Here is a 20,641-nt window from a genome sequence, read left to right on the forward strand (position 1 = left end):
TGAGGATAATGATTTTAAATCAATATCACAAAGACTTTATAGATCATCTTCAGCTAAGTCGTACATTTCACCTATAGATTATAAGGTAGAGTTTCCCGAACCTTCTAGGGCCTCTACCTCTCAAATAAGACCTAATAGGGCAGAAAATTTAAATATAAATAATGAGGAAGATACCATCTCTCAAATGAGTTTCAATCTTTAATGGATTACAAAAAATTAGTTTTTGGTCCAGGATCTTCTATTAGAAAGCAGATATGCGAAAATATAAGCAAGAAAAATGGAAACCTTTTATAAAATGGTTTATGGAATCATTTCCAAGAGATGAGAGAATGAGACTAGGAGAAGAATTTTATAAAGATCTTGAAATCCTACAACAAATTATAGAGTTTCCAGTATGGTTCATAAATAAATATTCTAAAAAATATGTCTCTATAATAGAAAAAAATTATAAATTTACTACAGGAACTATTATCAAGTCAATATTTCCTCCCCGAGAAGATTTTGAAATGAAAAGAGAAAATGAAAAATATATTTCCCTGCTTTTAAAAAGGCAATAGCCAATGATTCTCTTCAGGCAATTGTCCTTCATGTCATCCAATTAATAAAACAAAATAATTATACAAATTTATGTCTAAACAATCTGTCAGAAATCCTTCAAGAAACAAATAATAAGATAGAAAAATATATTTCAAATAATAAAGAAGAAGGAGAAACAAGTAAAACAAAAGATAATAATAACCTTATAAAAATCCAACCTACAGTTCAACCTCCCCCAGAAATAGAAGATTATAAAATAAAACCAATAAATCAATTAATGGAAGTCTTAAAATAAAAATTTTTCAAGTTAGAATTAAATACTTTGGAAGAAGAAAACATGAGTGATGAAACTTTCGAGGCTTATACAATAGATTCTATAAATAGATTAAATGGAAGAAAAAGACCAGAATATTACAATACAAAATTTGCTGATAAGCCAAGACAAAGAATGTTTTACTATCCTAGACCCACTCTACAAGATGTTCTTCATAAAGAACAAGAATATGAGATTTCCAATTCCTATAATGGAAAGTCCATATATGAATGGAATCTAGATGGTTATACATATAGACAAATATACATGATGACGTATCGTATGATGATGTACGCTACGATAGCAAAAAATAATCAGAATAGTGATGTCAATGTATGCAAAATGATAATTGCAGGATTTACAGGTCAACTAAGAGGATGGTGGGATAATTATATCAAACCAGAAAATCTGCCTCAAATTTTTAATCATGTTAAATCAGAAAATGGCCAAAATGTTTCTGATGCAGTTTACATTAATACTTACCATCATAGAACATTTTACGGGAAGATGGTCAGACAATTCTGAAACCATAAGAACATTGTTAAATGGTCTTAGGTGTACTACCTTAACCTCATTTAGGTGGTATAAAGATGTATTTTTAAGCAGAGTCTATGAACTCCCAGAGAATAATAGTTCTTATTGAAAGTCAAAATTTATTGATGGTCTTCTACCTTTATTTGCCGAAAGGGTAAGAAAAAGTCTTAGAGGAGATAATGTCAAAATTCCCTATGAAACTTATACTTATGGAAGACTCATTGGGGTTTGTGTGCAAGAAGGTCTTGCCTTATGTAATGAATTAAAATTAAATCACCAAATCAAAAAACAAAATTTAACAGAAAAAAGACAATTAGGTCAATTCTGTGAACAATTTGGAATGGAATGTAAAAAAGAGGATAAAGAACGAAGTCCTTATAAAAATTGTAAACAAGCTTCTATAGAAAAATATTTTGCTAAAAGAAGAGAAAAACGTTATAGAAGAAAAGCAAATAGAAAAGAAAGATGGACCCCAACGTGTTATATATGCAAAAAGAAGGGTCATACAACAAATAGATGTTACCAAAGAAAAAATATGAAAAGTAAAACTAATAATTTAAATATAGAAGAAGAAATCAAAGAAGAACTATGTAGGATTCTTGATACAGAAGAATCTACAGACTATGATTCTGAACCAACTTCGGATCCCGAAGATTGTGAAAATTGTTGCGAAAATGGAAAATCAGATGATGAAATTTATAAAATCATATCCCAATTCCAAGATAATGATGTTAATGGGAGTGATCATAATGTTATAAATAGTAAAACTTTAGAAGATATTCTTAAAAGAATAAAAGACCCCGAAGAAAAGGTAAAAATTCTTGATATAATCTATCAAGAAGAAGAAAAGAAAGATGATATACCAAAAGAACCAGAAGGCCCTTGTATAATGAAACGTATTCATGATAGATTGAATAATAGAAAGCATAACTTTTCAACTCCTGAAGATCTAAAAGCTGAAGTAGCCAAACTAAAAGGAGAAATAATAAATCTAAAAAAACAAGGTTGTGACTTTGATAAAAGGATCCTAGATCTAGAAAAAACTGGTATTTATAATACTACATTAGGAGAAACAACTACTAAATCTCCCACTTATTCTGAAATATTCCCTCCTATGAATTTAGAAGATTAACATATTCATACCATAGAAAATATTATATCACAAAAATGGCTGGTGAAGATTACTTTGTTAATTGAGAATAACTTCAAAAAGGATTTTATAGCTCTTATAGACTCAGGAGCAGACCTAAATTGTTTAAGAGAAGGTCTTATCCCCACAAAATACTTTGAAAAAACAACGCATATTCTTAGGACAGCTAACCACCAAGATATGGGTGTGAAATACAAGCTTCCTAAAGCAAAGATTTGTAACAATGGAGAATGTATTACTACTTCACTCTTATTAGTAAAAAATTTATCTAATGAAGTTATCTTAGGAACACTATTTTTATAAAAAATATTCCCATTAAAGGAAGTAAACAAAAAAGGTTTCACAGCAACCTATAATGGGAAGAATCTCTACTTTGAGTTTATAACTCAACCTATTGAAAAGATGATAAATGAAATATTGATTCAGGCAAAAACTAGTCAGATTAATTTTCTCAAAGAAGAAATTAATGTTCATACAATTGAAGAAAGTTTAAAAAACCCGAAACCCCAATTTACAATTGATATATGTAATGATCATCCAAATGCTTTCTGGGATAGAAAAAAACATATAGTTTCTCTCCCTTATGAAGAAGACTTCCATGAAAGTAATGTCCTGACAAAGGCAAGACCGTGTCAAATGAACTCTGAATATTTAGAGTTGTGTAAAAAGGAAATATCTTCGCTTCAACAAAAGGGATTAATACATCCCTCAAAATCTCCTTGGTAGTGCACAACCTTTTATGTAAATAAACATTCTGAACAAGAAAGGGGAGTGCCAAGGTTAGTAATAAATTATAAACCTCTAAATAAGGTATTAAAGTGAATTAGATACCCAATCCCAAACAAAAAAGACTTGTTGGACAGATTATACGATTCGCTAATCTTTTCAAAATTTGATTTAAAATCTGGGTATTGGCAAATCCAGATTGACCAAAAAGATAGATATAAGACAGCTTTTAGTATTCCTTTTGGCCAGTATGAATGCAACGTTATGCCTTTTGGGCTTAAAAATGCCCCTTCAGAATTTCAAAAAATTATGAATGATATATTTATTCCATTTTCAAACTTTATAATCGTCTTCATAGATGATATATTAGTATTTTCAAAAGATATTGAGCCTCATTTTAAACATTTAAATTTGTTTAAAAATATTATAATAAGAAACTGACTAGTTATTTCTAGTCAAAAAATGATGCTATTTCAAACAAATGTTAGGTTCTTGGGACATATAATTGAAAAGGGGAAAATAGTCCCTATCAGTAGGAGTATAGAATTTGTAAATAAATTCCCTGATAAAATTATTGATAAAACCCAATTGCAAAGATTTCTAGGGAGTTTAAATTATATCGCCCCATACTATAAATACTTAGCAAAAGATTCGTCTATATTATATGATAGATTAAAAAAGAATCCTAAGCCTTGCGACGAAAATCATAAAAAACAGTAATAAAGATAAAACAAAAGGTCTCTAATCTTCCGTGCTTAATCATTGCTAACCCAAATTGGGATAAGATTGTAGAGACAGATGCTTCAGACAGAGGTTTTGGAGGAATACTAAAACAAATTTCTCCTCAAACTAAACAAGAATATCTTGTCCGATTCTATTCAGGAAAGTGGTCTGATAGCCAAAAGAATTATGCTACCATAGCTAAAGAGATTTTAGCAATATTAAAGTGTGTTCTAAAATTCCAGGATGATTTATATAACCAAAAATTTATAATAAAAACCGACTGCTAAGCGGCTAGATTCATGTTTAAAAAGAATTTTAAGCATGATGTTTCTAAACAAATGTTTGCCAGATGGCAGTCACAGTTAGCCCCTTTTGACTATTATATAAAAAAGGAACTGACAACAGTCTTCCTGATTTTCTTTCCAGTGAATATATAAATGAGAAAAAAATTTAAGGTCCTTTAAAGATTTCATTTAATAATGTAGCGCAGGATATAAACCTTCATAATCTAATTATAAGAGATCAAATGCGTAGAATCCATGATATACAGCTTGATTTCACTGTTCATCCATATGATAGACTAAGGAGGATCAGATTTTATTATAATACAATTTATAACGCTAAAGAAAGGATAAAAATCCTAAAAGAAAAAGAGAAAATAATCTCTTCGGCTTAATTTTGTGGTTTCAGGAATGATTCCTTAAGGAAGAGGAAGAGGCTCTCCTAATAGAGGAAGAGGTAGAGGACTCAGTATTAATAACAGGCAGGATATAGTCCTAGCCCAAATGGGAACCAGGAGGCTTATAGCCTCAAACATTGCTTCTAGCTCAAATGCTGCCTCCATTTCAAATGTTGTTAATAACAACACAAATGATACAAAAATTCAAATTGACCCGATTGATCCGTTATATGAAATGATTAGGGCCATGATAAAGGCCCAAAAAGAAGAGGAAGCTTCAAAAGCTCCTACTTATGCATATGTTACTCAAGACAATGATGAAGAAGATTCCTGGTTCATAACCGAGAGACAAAAGAAAATAATCCTTCTAAATCAAGTAGATACTGAATCTTTTGATGATCCTTGGATACTTATGCAAAAATATATAGAACCAGCTTCATATGAAGCGCCGTCTTATAAAACGAGGCAATATTATGAAAATATTCTGCGGTTTACAAAAACTGCAGAAATAAGACACTTTTATCCCGGAGAGAGAGAAAGAAATATGTATACTTTTAGTAAAGTTTTTATAAAAACAATTATACCTCCTCAAAAATGGGGGTTAAATACACTAAAAGAAAGGGAATTCTTATATCCCGAAACAACAGACAGGCAAACTTATAAATATAGCTATTGGGATTATATCCATGGATTCGAGAAATGTTTGTTTTATGAGAATCCAAAAAGAAAACATTCATGGTTTACAAAAGTCAGCGATAATATCTTCAAACAAGGTATACCTTGTTGGTTCCAAAAATGGTTCATTCTATATGGACCAACAGTTCAGATTCTTCTTGAACCATTTAAAGAGTTATATTTGGAATGGGTAAAAGTATCACCCAATCTTATAGAAGCAAAAAATAATAATTCATGGTTTGAGGGAATAGCCTTAATATGGATTTGGAAATAGAAGTCGACCACAGGGTATACCCTAAGGGATAATTTCCCATGCCTTAAAAGAACTTGTTATACCAAGTTCTGGACAAAAATGACCAGGATAAATATGTTTACCAACAAGATTGAAGGCCAGGATACGGTGAATATAATCACCTCAAGAATAGAATATTATAAAACCCAGATGGTAAAAAGACAACAAAAGGAAATCAACAGTCCGTTCGAACATATTTCGAAAAGGTTAATAGAAGGAAAACAAGAAGTTTCAAAGTCTGAAATTATCAAGTCTTATATAGAAGAGATGAAGAGGGAATTAAAGAAACATTTTTCTACAACAGATTCCTCAAAGGCCATGTCCATTTCGTCTAATAGTCAGGGAGATTATAATGAGTTCTCTTGTTTAGCAGGAGAGGCACAAGAAATAGAAGACATCACATGCCTAGATGTAGACTTGGAGAAATATCTAAGAAAACTCCAAGAAGAATTCATAGACCAACCGGGGGAGTCTTCCCAAAGCAAATCCGACAAAGAAAAAGAAAAGGTCCAAAATTAATAAAGCTTATTCCCTGTTCATAATGAGAATCTCTGAGTGCCTTGATAAAGCTCTGACAAAAGGATATAGCCTATAAATCATGATAAGATTCTCCGACATAGCACAATAATGGAGACTTTGGATGCCAATTTAAATGGCCCTGCTCTTATAGAGCATCTTTACTTTTCTATAACTTTTGTAATTTTAATTTATTTGTTTTGTACTTTTCCCGTGTGTTTTCCCTATAAAAGGGGAGTTAGATTTTAGATAGATGCACGCTAAGTTTTAACACCTCTCTTCTTTCCTTTTAGTACTCTTGTATAATATCCAGCAAATTAATAAAAACTTCAAGCTTTGAAGTCTTACTATTGGAGTGTTACTAGTCTGTCATTCTTATTCAAGTAAGAATTTCTGATTCTGTTATATTTATATTACAAATTTATAAACTATATGATGGGTTAAGCCCTTAAAGTATTGAATCATGGCATAATAACACCCCTTTAAGAAATGGTTCTAATATTATCTAAGTAATAATTAAGTAAAGGTTAAAGCAATTTACTGGCTAAGTTAAGACTATAGACTGGCTGTTAGTATGTAAGGAAACTTTGTCCGTATGTTTAATTTGTTTTTTGGACGCCTTTTCATTCCTTACAAACTAACTTAACAGTTTATTATTTTGTAAAAGAATAATAAACTTATTGACAGTTTATGACTTTGTAAAACTTACTAATCCATGTCTACTCTGTTACTAATGGTTCATATTCCGTTAAGTTCTCGTGCAACCCGTTAGTATTTTATTTCTATCTGGTTAATATTATAACACGCTAAAATAAATTATATTCGGGATAAATTTTATAACGTTAAAATCGATATTCCATAAATAATATAATTCTCATTTTAGTGATAACTCTTAATTAAATATATTAAAATAATAGTAAATCGTTAAATTTCTATTAAGGCTTAAAAATAATAATATAATATAAAATACCATAGAATAATAAAATATATTAAAATAATGCATAATCTCTAAAACTAAATTATTTAACTTGTTTAATTCCGTTAGTTAGTTTTTTATTCCGTATTTTTAATTATAGTTCGTGAGGTTTGGTCGCTTCGATTTCTTTAACACGCTTTCGGCTTTTGTTTCTATTTCATCTTCAATTTCAAAGGTGAGTTTTTCACATCCCGTTTTTAACACTTTTACACACTTTGGGGGTAGCATGTATATCCTACCAAAAGAAATGCTTAATTATTCATTTATAAACTACAATTCATATAATGGACTTTTGTGTTACTTGATTACTTGCTCATATTTTACTTATACGTGGTAGTCTCAATAAGTATATGATCATATGCCCCCCTTTGCACTCAGGACCATTTTGTTATGAGTGAAAAAGGGACTCATTATTCGAGTACATTGGTTGTTATCAACTAGAAAGGACCTTACTTGTGCGATTATTACACACCACATGGAATTGTATGATTTTATTATTGTATATAAACAAATTAAACTTGTGTGAACTCACCAACTATTTGTTTAGTTGACCTTTATTTTATATATATGCTATAGGGACAAACATTAAAGGATGATGCATTGGAGAGGACACTAGAACTTAGGTTATATTAATAAATGGACAAATTGTTTAAATTTTCTTATAATAAATGTTTTTTTTTTACAAACTTATGTACTTGATATTTAAATTAATTAAGATAATATTGTAAGTGTCACATTGTTTTAAACAATCTGTATGTCACACTCAGGCGTTTCACTTAAGCCAGGTTGTTACACCAACTTTGCAAGTATTTCATGAAAATCTCTCTTAAACGAAAAGTTAAGGCATTTTCGTTAAAAGGTTGGGAAACGATTACAAAGTTAAGCGATTTGCTTAGAGTTTTTAAAATGAAACTACTTATTTATAGGGAGTGTATTACCCAACAAGTCCTTTGGTTCTCCACCAAATTTGGTTAGTTTGTCTCAAACTAAACGATTTTGAATAAGTCGATCCAATGAACGATGATATGACAGCTCCAATGAAATTAAAATTAAAAATTTTAAAAATATTTTAAAGAACTTTCGGCGATTTTTACTTGTGCCACCATGTTGGACCCGACTTTAACCATTACCGGGGTTGAAACTTTAATCGAAAAAATTGTTTGGGCTTTGAATTTGCATTTAAAAGACCCCAATTATGCATCAAACAAGTAAAAAAAAAATAATACTTATTTAGAAAGCATGCTTGAACTTTATGCTCTTAAATATGGTTCGACACCAAACATTCATCAATCAACAAGTATTGGAGAAAGCTCGTTATCAAGTAACCTATACATAAGTTTGTTTAATGATATAAGAAACGATAAAATTAAAAAAGCTCATGGTAGCGACCCAAATAGCGGGCTAAGTCGGTATGGTGCAACCTTCATTGTAAAGAAACTCTTAAGGCTATGGGTGTTATGATTGAAGGAGGATGATGATGGTCTTAAGAGGCACACGTCAGAGCGAGACAAGCACCTTAACCCGCCGATTTGCTATGGCAATGACACCATTGTTGTTGTTGGTTGTGATGATAGTGTTTGGGAGAACGAAGAAGATGAGTGGTGAGATAAGGCGAGATGAGGTTGGCTTTGTTTTCAGTTTAATTTAATAATAATAATAATAATCAGTCAGGGGTATTAGGGTATTTTCACACGAAAAATAACTTTGGGACTAACGGTTGGCCGCAATTGCAAAAAAAAAAAAAAACCACCTCTAGAGGTCATAACTGCGAAAAAATCACCATAAGGTTGAAAACTGCGCTTTGGGTTTCACATGGACCATAACTGCAATTAAGTATAATAATAAGTATTTCTTAGATATGTCATAACTTTCTTAGAGGTAGGCATAAAACCCGGTTCCAGACCCAACTTGGAACCAGATCTGGTCATACTTGACCCGCAGGTACGAACTTGGTTTCGGTTTCTCAGAGAAACTATATCCGGACCCGTTGGAATCGATTTCACCTCTACCTTATCAAAACCCGGACCCGCCCCGGCCAAAACCTGAAAAAAATGGTCAAAAATCTGACCATACCATAACCGGTTCATTCCCGACTTGGTTTTTAACTTTTTTTTACCAAATCCGAAACCAGGTCCTTCCCATGTTTTGTTCCTGAAAAAACCTATTTGCCCACCTCTAAACTACCTCAAATTAGTTGCCAAACATTATACATAATATGCTGAAACACTTTCTTACCAAATTAAAGTTTTCAATCCATTGAACTCAGTTGTATTGCTTGCGATATCATAATCTAAATATCTAACCTTAGTAAAAATTAATTCATATTGAAAAGATTAATCGACAATAAGAATTTGAGAGAATGCATATGTTTCCATTACAAGAACAAGAATAGTATGCCATATCTTATAACCATAACCACTTGTAATTTTCGGTTAGAATTGTTGAGCGTCATAAGGACGCCAATTATATTACTTGTATCACTTTCTTATAGGCTTGTACATAAAGCGGATGCTCGACGAACTTTTCTTGAACTATTCGATTGGAATTTTGTTTATGTTCATTTATTAAGTTAATAAACTAATACAAACAAGGAATTACGTTCGATTAACTAAATGAACAAACAAAAAACAGTGGCAATTTTTGTTTAAATGTGTTCATGAATGCTTGATAAAGTGGTCGTCTATGTCCGTTAATGTTTGTATGTATATTAAAGAATTCTAATGCTTTTTAATGACTTTTCTAAACTTCTCATATAGATTAAAGTTATTAACTATGAAACAAGCATATATACGAGTGTTATATGATTAATTCATATGTAAAATTAGCGAATGAATATTAAAGGTAAGAAAAATACCAACATGATCTTATGATCTTTTTTGGTATGGAGTAATGAATTAGAGAAAGAATACAAAATAGACGTGGTAGCTGATTCTTGAACATTCTTGGCAGCCTTGGGACATGTTGGAATCTACCACATGCTTCTTGAATGGTATGACCTGGTCGCGTAGCTCGAACATGACATTTTCTGACGTTTTTCGACTTTTAGCTCGTTTATCTTCGTTTTTGCGTACCGGCTTCATCCGAGCTCCGTTTTAGCTGATTCTTTTTCCATTTGACTCGTTTTCTCGCTCTCTTCAACATGGAACCTATCACATGCACAAACATTTAATTTCATGCAAGAAAAAGTTATATTCGTTAACAGTTTACGCACAAAACGACACAAAATCGGAATAAAACTCTATGTGTTTTGCAACACATCAAATATCCTCACACTTGAACCTTTTTCGTCCCTGAAAAAGAAATCTACACAGGATCATAACCAAGTGAAAAACAACAACTCCCAGATTATTTAACATTATTAAAGCGCAGGAAACAACTCGACATATTGACCGCGATTGCCGATATTGTTGTCCACTTAAACCCAGCCACCAGCTAATCAAGCCCCCCTTTTGCATTAAACTTTTTAAGTCCAAAAATTAAGGCTACACCTACCCCATCTCAGACAAAGAGAGCTAGAAGAACTAGAGTCGAAGCAAATTGACTCGACAAATCACCATAAGCCAAGGACTCGTTGATTGTACTAATTAGATGCACTCGGTGAAATTTTGATGGATGAATGGTCATGTGGAGGTCGTACGAGCTATTCCTAAATATTATTGGACTTTGTCCTATAAATTCCTAATTTGATATTTATTGACTAAGAACCTTCGAGCCCCAATAGCGATAACCTCAGAGTAGCTATCCCCTTAGCAACGCGTAAACTCTAAGTCCCGTCTAGTATGTGCATCTTTGGCCTCTTTTACTAACTTTAAAGAATGCTTCTTTGGCATTTTACAATACATAACTTTCTTCACAAGCATTTTGCTTTTCTTAAAAAACTTTTGAGAATATACAAACATAACTTTCAATACATACTTTTCTTTTTCTTTTCTTTTTTTCTTCTTTTTTTTTTCTTTTTTTTCAATCTTTTATATCACCCTAAAATATATAACTATTTCTAAGCTCGTAGAAAGATGGACATGTGGTGTGTGCTGGTTTTGAGTGCATCTAAGTATAACCATCTCAAAGTTTTCAGATTATGGTAATCCTCACTAAGCATCGAAATTCGGTTTCACCGTTTTTCAAATTATTATATATATAAAATCTGCTAAAGAGGGCTATCAAAGCTAGTTGGGCCTACCGACAAATCCCAAATCAGATATGCAAACCATCTCTTCTTTTATTATTAAATTATATTTTTCAAAAGTTCCGAGAGTTCGTTAACACAATGGTAATAATATCATTTCCTGCTTAACGTAGAAGAAAAACAATTTTCAAAGGACATTTTTTCCTTTAAAACTTTTTTTTTAAATATTAACTCCCAAGATTTTCAATATTCTTTTATTTTCTTTAAAATGAAAACGTCAGTTCCCTATCCCCACACTTAAATTTCACATTGTCCTCAATGTGAGACAAGGAAAAGATAAAACTAAACATAAAGAAAAATAAAGTGGAACAGACTCCCCTGGTATATGTGATCATGAAAGTGTCCGGTGAATCATGTTCCTCGCTCTCCTATTCGAACGCAAGCTTAAAACTCTAGTGCTATCTATCAAGCTATCACTAACGAACGAAAGCTGCAATCCTTATGCAAATTGCATCCCCACACTTGTTTAAAACTCTAGCTCATCAACCGTCATCAGCCAACCAAGGAATAACCTACAAGTAAGAGAAGAGAAACCCGGCAAAACTCGAAAATAAAAATAAAATGAAAATAAAATAACAAGAAAAGATATTACGGGTTGCCTCCCGGGAAGCGCTAAGTTTATTGAATAGTCTTCAGCCGGACTCACTCCCGAAACCTCAATCAGGAGGCTTCTCCTTTATCCTCTTCCCATCGATACTCCTCAACACTCTCCTTTTACAATTGGTCGGGAAGAAACCAATTGCACAACTCTCATGGGCCCGATCATATGATTTAAACTCGACCCACCAACTCTTAAATTCCCCCAAAAATGGTTGAATGAACTGAAATGGGGAAGTCAATCTCTTCATCACACTACGATTTCTTCGCCCAGAAATCCTCCTAATTCTTTTAGCCAAATTTTTAAACCTTAACACTTCCCGAATGGAGATTGAGTACGGTTCGTGTTTTGGTTTTTCACAATCGAGGTGAAGTGTCGGAAGGACCAAATCACTAACTACTTCATGGCTCTCCTTACAAAGCTCCTTCTCGATCCCCACACTTGGCTCGTTATATATTAAATCTTCAAGCAACTTTAGATCACTAAGTGGGTCAAACTCATCTTCATCCGTAGTGGCACAGTCCATCAACTCTTCACCAAACTCATCCTTAAATTCTTCCTCCCAAGAGGGAACATACTCCTCTACTCTCTGCTCCTCCATTCCGGTATATTCAATCTCACTCAGGGTTTCAAACAAAGGTGGATTCAAAGGTGGAATATACTCCAAATCATTTCTAATGGCCAACAATACATCGTCCATTATTGATTCCAATTCTGGGGTTGGCTCTAATATATTTCCCGATAAGTCTTTATACCCTAAGAAGTTCCCCATTTGATCATATGCAAATTGGTATGGAGGAGGCTTTGCCACAAGTGATTCCCATGGAGCTTTCCGTGCCTCGATTTCTATCCTCTTTCGCTCATAAGCATCATGTACCCAGTGATATCCGCCACACACTTTGCACCATGGCGTTCCAACGTGTCGTCCGAACATATTTCCTTTAAAGAACACTCAAAAGAAAAGGATCACGGGCACCAGATAAAAACAAAATAAATTACTAAAATAAAATTAAAATAAAACTAAACTAATTAAAATAACTAATAAAATCTAATATACGAAAATACAATAGGTAAATCCTAACTCGGGTCGTTCTCAATACGCCTCTAACCGTGTCCCCGGCAACGGCGCCAAAAACTTGATGTGTGTATAATGATGCTCTCACAACTAAGCTTTAAATTTATTAAACAAGACTCTAAAAGAAACCACACAAAACCGGCAAGTATACCGATCACTAATAGTATAGCACTATGGAAGTCCGAGTATCGAACACAAGGACACTTGAAAACGTTAATGATACTTAACCCTAACCAAGACTAACCTAAGAATATTTAAATGATTTTTAATAATTAACTACTTAACCTAACTTACTTTAACTAAATTAATTAGCTAGACTTAACTTAACTAAACACTTGAAACTTAGAAACTTAACTGCAATCGGAGAAAACGTCTACCTAGGTAAGAATCATATTGAAGGTATAATAAGCTAATGGATTGAGGACTCTCACGACACCGGTTCCTAAGGATGACTCAACTAAGGTTCACTCAAGAAAGCTAGATCACCTCTCAGTCTCACTAACAAACTCTAACTTTCACTTAGTTGATTTTAAGAACAAACCGAGAAAGGAAATGTTAAAGTGTTCTAATGCCGACTCTCCTCTCGGTCTCACCGACACACTACCCTAATGGAGACGAATACTACGCAACCAAGGATAGATTAACAATTTAGTTTAACTTAAACTAGACCAACTAATCGCTCAAAAACCCAAACCCGACAAGAACCGAACCCGCTCTCGCGCGATCCTACTTCTAACAAGCAAAAGCTATGAGACGAGTTTACTCCCTATCACCTCTCGGTCTTTAAGAAGGTGTTCACCCGCTAAATCTAATCAATTAATATACCCACTTAAACCCTACTGTTGATCACCCCGCAAACAATCTCTAGACACAAAGTAAAGAGTTCAAACAAGCTAAAATCAATCAAAACCTATTCAATTAATCAAAGCAAGAGGTATATGAGTATAACTAATAAATTCACAGCCACTAAACACAACCTAATTCAATGTTAAACCAAACTTTTCATTAACAATTCAAGTCATGATAATCAACAATCCATATTACTTATTAAAACCTAACAATAAACATCTAACCTAGGTAGAACTAACACGTTTAGCCAATCATAATCAATGAACAATAGATGAAATAGATATAAATGATAAACATGTTCATATAAATCTGATTACAAAAGGTTTGAATGCTTAAAAACCAAAAACGAACTCACAAACGTTAAAATAGTCAAAACCGACAACCGAAGGATAAAAGATGTAACCGTAAGCTTGTCCTCCTTGATTTCTCCTCTAGAGCAGGTGTGGGATGGCTAGAAACTTGAATAAAATCGTTCATAGGCTTTTAGGGTTTATATATATGTTTAATCACCTCCTTCCTAATATAAAATAGGTTAAAACAAGCCCACTAGGCCCACTAGAAGACAAAATAGAAGTGGTAGCTGATTCTTGAACATTCTTGGCAGCCTTGGGACATGTTGGAATCTACCACATGCTTCTTGAATGGTATGACCTGGTCGCGTAGCTCGAACATGATATTTTTTGACGTTTTTCGACTTTTAGCTCGTTTATCTTCGTTTTTGCGTACCGGCTTCATCCGAGCTCCGTTTTAGCTGATTCTTTTTCCATTTGACTCGTTTTCTCGCTCTCTTCAACATGGAACCTATCACATACACAAACATTTAATTTCATGCAAGAAAAAGTTATATTCGTTAACAGTTTACGCACAAAACGACACAAAATCGGAATAAAACTCTATGTGTTTTGCAACACATCACTATTTGATTGGAATTTTGTTTATGTTCATTTATTAAGTTAATAAACTAATACAAACAAGGAATTACGTTCGATTAACTAAATGAACAAACAAAAAACAGTGGCAATTTTTGTTTAAATGTGTTCATGAATGCTTGATAAAGTGGTCGTCTATGTCCGTTAATGTTCGTATGTATATTAAAGAATTCTAATACTTTTTAATGACTTTTCTAAACTTCTCATATAGATTAAAGTTATTAACTATGAAACAAGCATATATACTAGTGTTATATGATTAATTCATATGTAAAATTAGCGAATGAATATTAAAGGTAAGAAAAATACCAACATGATCTTATGATCTTTTTTGGTATGGAGTAATGAATTAAAGAAAGAATAGAACTGATAAATGAATCAAATGGATTATTACCATTCATTTGACTTGTTTGGTTAACCTATGTGAATAACATGAATCATTTACTTAAGTTACTTGGTAAAAACAAAAAATCGGAATAAAATACAAATAACAAAAGTACCACTACTTTAAAAAAAAGAAATTTTACCAAAATAAAAAATGGAAATGAAGGTGGCAGTGGTGGCGGTGGCGGTCAGGTGGGGCAGTGGCGGTGGCGACGTTGGTGGTGCTGGAGGAGCTAGTGGTGGTGGCGACGAAAATGGTGGCGATCAGGTGGTGATGGGGACGGCGACAATGGTGGCGATCGATGATGGTGATGGTCAGGTGGTTGTGATGGTGGCGGCAACGTTGGTAGTGGTCAGGTGGTGTTGTTGAGGAAATAAAGTGAAAGTGAATTAAAGAGGGTGGGGAGGATTGATTTTGAAGGAATGAGAATCCTTGTGTAATCGTTGATTCCATTCAATTGACTAACCAAACACCCTTTTTTCATTCCATCACAATGATCAATTTCTTTCCACCTATCATTCCTGTGTACCAAATGCTACCTTAGTAACCGAACCAAACCACTAATCATTTTCAGTTAGCCAAATCAAATAAAACATTGTTTATGTTCATTTCTGTTCGTGAACCGTTCACAGGTTTATTTCCTTAATGAACGAACACAAATAAAAATATCCATTCCTTTGGTTGTTCATGAACAATTCGCTTGCCTATAAAAATTTAACAAATGAACATAGACAAGTTCATGTTCAGTTCATTTACACCACAACTCTCTTATACCGCCCCTTCTCCCGCCCCCCACCCCAATTGATTTTGTAGGTTTCATGAATTCCATCACAGTTTGTGAGCGCATATGTTCATGTATATAAGTTGGGCTATATTTTGTGGTTTATGCTTGGTATTGTTAAACTTAGATTGGGCTTAGTTTGGCATTTATGTGTAAACCGAAATCTATTGATTTTGGTGGGCTTTACTTTGTTTTGGGCCTAGGTTGGTAGTCTATATATAGGATGTATGTTTACATTTGTAGGGTTACCAGTTGGTTCGTGAGTGGGTCATCAGAGTTGTTCATTCACGTGATTTTGGCCGTCTAAGGGTTATCATAGACGAATATTGTATTAATAGTGCTTAAGCACCCGACGTTAATATTAACGTATGTTTTGAAGCTATTTGTGTGTTTTACGTGTTTGTGTTTGTTAGTGTTCTTGAATCATCTAGCATTGGATTTCCGCACCAACACTTAGATTGTTGATATCATATTTGTAGTGATCCAGATTCGGGACTTACAATTGGTATCAGAGCCTTAGACCTATTCAGACTCGTTATTGTGATATCAAGGATTCAAGATCTTGATTTATTGGTGGTTTGCTTGTATTTTCGGTGAACAGGTGATCGGAGAAGAAGGAGAGTCAATTTTGGGAAAAGATTGGTTTTGGTTTGGAAACAAATCAAAATCCCAACTTTCTCGGAAGTTTGTTATGTTACAGGTTGACTTTTGGTGAGAATCTGTGTTCTCGGCTACATCCAGTGTTCGACCAAAATCAGTTTTCAGTTACACTCAGTTCTCGGCCACAATCAGTTCTTGGTTACACTCAGTTCTCGGCCAAAAATTTGTTCTCGGCTATTACCAGTTTTTGACTAAGGCAGTTCTCGGTTGACTTTGGGTTTTTGGTCAATTTTTGTAGTTATCGGCATCTTTTCTCGGCTGCCATTAGTTCTCGGTCAAGTTTCCAGTGTTCTAGGTTACTTTTCAAGGTTCTCGGCCTTTTGAAAGCATTGGGCTCACCCAGTTGGGCTTTGGATTTTGTTCAAGTGGGCTTCTAATTCGTTGGGCCAGTCATTTGAGGTAAGTTCATGGCCTTCACCACCACCAAATCCTCTGAGGTAAATTTTCAACCATGTTCTCAAGATTGTGTGGATAAAATTAATCTATACAAACTCCACAATGATAACTTACTTAGAGATATGGAAAGAGTGAAATCCAAAAATTTTAAACTTAAGAAAAATGAAAAAGCCTTCTTAAATAAAATAGAAGCAAATAAAAAGGATTTTTCTAAGCTTAAGTCTGAATTCAGCATAAAATGTTGTCACCACTTAGATGCCAAGCAGGAAATTGCTGAATTAACCGCTAAATTGGAAGCCTCCGAACTAGAAATTTTGAATTTAAATGCTAAATTTGAAAGAGATGAACTTGATTTCAAAAAATTCGAGGGTTCTAGTAAAATAGTTAGTTCAATGATTGATAATCAGCTATGGTGGAAGGAAAACGAAAGTAGGGGTATAGGTTATAATCAGGTGCCCCCACCTTACAATGATAGCTATGTTCAACTTCCTGTCACCAAAGAACAAGAAGAAAAAGAAAAGTGCATGCAGTATGGTAAGTCAACTGCAAACGACAAGGGTAAGGTTGGTTCAGTCACGGTAACTGAATCAACAATCGAGGTGAACGATTCTAATGTGTTTACTTCATGTGCAGATAAAGTAATTATTGAGGAATGGGCTGATGAGGATGATGATTCATCTGTTTTGAATAACAAAGACATTGACTCTCATGTTTCTTTAAATTTGCCGGTTTTGAACTCTATTACTGCAGATGTCTGTGTGGGCTCCGTTACAAAGAGCAATAAACTTGATGAAATTAAAAATCCAAATATACTTTTTTCACCTAAGTTTGTTAAAGGAAGATGTTTATGTACTCACCACTGTGAATATAAAGGAAAACAAACAAGCTCACACAACAGAGCAAGATCGGGAATCGGCCACAACGATTTTTTCGTTAAAAGGCAAACCTGTTTCAACTGTGCAATTCCCGGTCACATTGCTAGAAATTATTCTCGTCTCCCTTATGTTCCATATTACAGACACCATCAGAGGACCATGCCTCAAAATACCTACAAGAACTTTAAATCAAATAAAACGAGGTATTATAAGGCAAGACCCTCTAACGGTGATTGGAGGAGAAACAAGGCTAATAGGTCAAGTTCGCATCAGACCAAGCCTATTACGGTTCAAAAGCGGAATGGGAACTCTGTTTCGGCTCTAAGACCAAAGTGGGCCTCAGAATCGAAATCGGTTAGAAAGTCAAAGTCAAATGTGCATTCCGTCCGCAAACCGGAGACAAAGCCAATTGTCTGTTCAAAAAATAAAGTTTTAAAACCTAAATACAGATGGTTGCCTAAATCTCTGGTGAACAAGTCATCAAAGTCTTCCTGTTCGATTTTTGATAATCGGGAAGACATGTCATGGCAACCCGTGACACGTTTGAACAAGTCAGGTTTACCCAGAACGACTATGGACTGGGTACCTAAGACTAACTAATCTCGCACATCGTGCAGGAACAGCTATGGAGGAATATCATCATACCATGGTATGTTGATAGTGATTGTTCCAGGCACATGATAGGAGACATCTCTCAACTACACGACATTCAAATTTTTAATGGAGAGTATGTTTCCTTAGCGGGAGGAGAGAAGGGTACTTTGATTGGGTGATCGACTCGTTTCATGGCAATGCAAGAAACAAAAAACGGTGTCCACATCCACTACTGAGGCTAAGTATGATGCTGCTTCTGCCTGCTGTTCACATGTCATCTAGATGCAACATCAATTGCTGGATCATGGTTTGAAATTTCTTTACCTCTATTTTCTGTGAAAATGATGCTGCCATTGTCATTGTTAAAAATCAGTTCAGCATTCTAAAACCAAGCACCTCGATATCAAAATTCATTTTATTCATGACTTTTATGACCGGAAACTATTCCATCTTAAACAAGTCCACACTGATAATAGTGTGGCGGACCTTTTTACGAAACCGGTCGGAACAACCAGCTTCAATGTGCTTGTAGGGTTTCTTAAGATGTTACGTTTTGAAGACTGAGTATTTTTGAGGTTTAAATTGTGTACATAATTTCTATACAAATTTAAGGGGAGAAAAAGAAAAATACAAAAAGAGTGTGTGTGTGTGTGTGCTTAATAAAAAATAAAAAATCAAAATAAAAATAAAAAATCAAAAACGTTTTGTTCTCTTGCTTAAAATCATGCCGGTTACTCAAGTTCAACGGACATATTTCATATGTTTGGTCCTGTCATCAATTCTTGACTCACGGGATAGCCATTAACCTTACGACTGAAAGTGACCGGGGCAACTGAACATACATAAAAAATTAATTTTTGGTTTAACTATCGGTTTAAGTTCTTTCACTAAAAGTCATGTCGGCCACTTAAAGTTTGATGGACACATTTTATTATGTGTTTGGTCCTATTGTCTACCTGTAGACACATAGGATAGCCATTCACCTGAAAAATGAAGGCAGCTGGGGTGATTGGATTTAAATCATCTTTGGAATATCATCTGGGAAATGACATTATTATTCAGCTAAAAGCTTTTCAGATAGCTTAAAGTATTTTTAAATGAAAATTGATCCAAACTTTGAGAAATGATAGATAAATTGATTTTGAGTGCCTAAAGTGTGAAGTTATTAGGCTAAAAAGGCTTTTGATTAGTTATTGATGTGTGTGGAAGCTTTTCATGATAATTAAAAGTTTGAAGTGATATAAACTAAATCTGCTAAACTTATTGTGGAGAGTCATTTTGAAGATATTTGAATATCCCTAGATACATCTCTCCGAATGATAGGCAGAAAAGCAATTACCCAGTCATATACGAGCCCGTTAGTATCTTGATCGCCAAAAAGATTATATTTCATATCTGTGTCTTAAAAAATAAAAATAATTTTTTTTTTATAATTTATCATTAAAATTGTTTTCTAAAAGCTTAATGGGGTCTCAGGGAACTACAGGGGTGGGGCACTCAAATAAGTCCTAAACACCCTGAATGTAAGGCTTGTAAGTCCGGATGGCATGTAAGTCCAACGTTCAACCTTAAAAGCTTAAAATCATTTTGTATAGAGAAAAGTATTTTGATCAAGTACTAGGGGGTTGGAGTCAAATTGGGGTGATCTGGGGAAAGCCAAATACGCCGATAAGGGGCATCAGAGGTCCATAAGTGATGTCCATGTAAGTCTTATAACTAATCGAATCTAATCATATCACAATCGCAATGAAAGTCATGAAAATTACCCGCTATCAACCTTTTCACTATGTCACAATAATGCTGAAAATGGATCATTGTGAAAGTGCCTTAATCAATATGATTTCATGTTCGGATCTTTTCATAAAAAGGTGGTTCGTTTTTAAATAGCTGAAATTTGATCCCAATATACGTTGATTTTCTAAAGACTGGATAGGTAAATTTTGTTTTAGTTTAGTTTTTAGTCTAATTTTATTTTATTTTTAATTTTTATTTTTTACCTCATGTATACTCGTGTCGAAACAAATGTCTTAAGAAATCATTTTCAAATGAATTGGGATTGTTTTTTAGATCATGAAATTTGATGGTTGCAAACAATGTCATGGGCCATTCAGTTGGGCCGAATGTGTCCATAATATTTGTGTTATTGTTCGAGTCATCTTTGGTCCAAGTTGTTTGTGTTAATGGTGTTCTCG

Source organism: Bidens hawaiensis, unplaced genomic scaffold (genome assembly GCF_021521415.1).
Source record: "Bidens hawaiensis isolate Kalapana, Puna unplaced genomic scaffold, B.hawaiensis_p1.1 tig00048280_1, whole genome shotgun sequence".
Taxonomy (NCBI): domain Eukaryota; kingdom Viridiplantae; phylum Streptophyta; class Magnoliopsida; order Asterales; family Asteraceae; genus Bidens; species Bidens hawaiensis.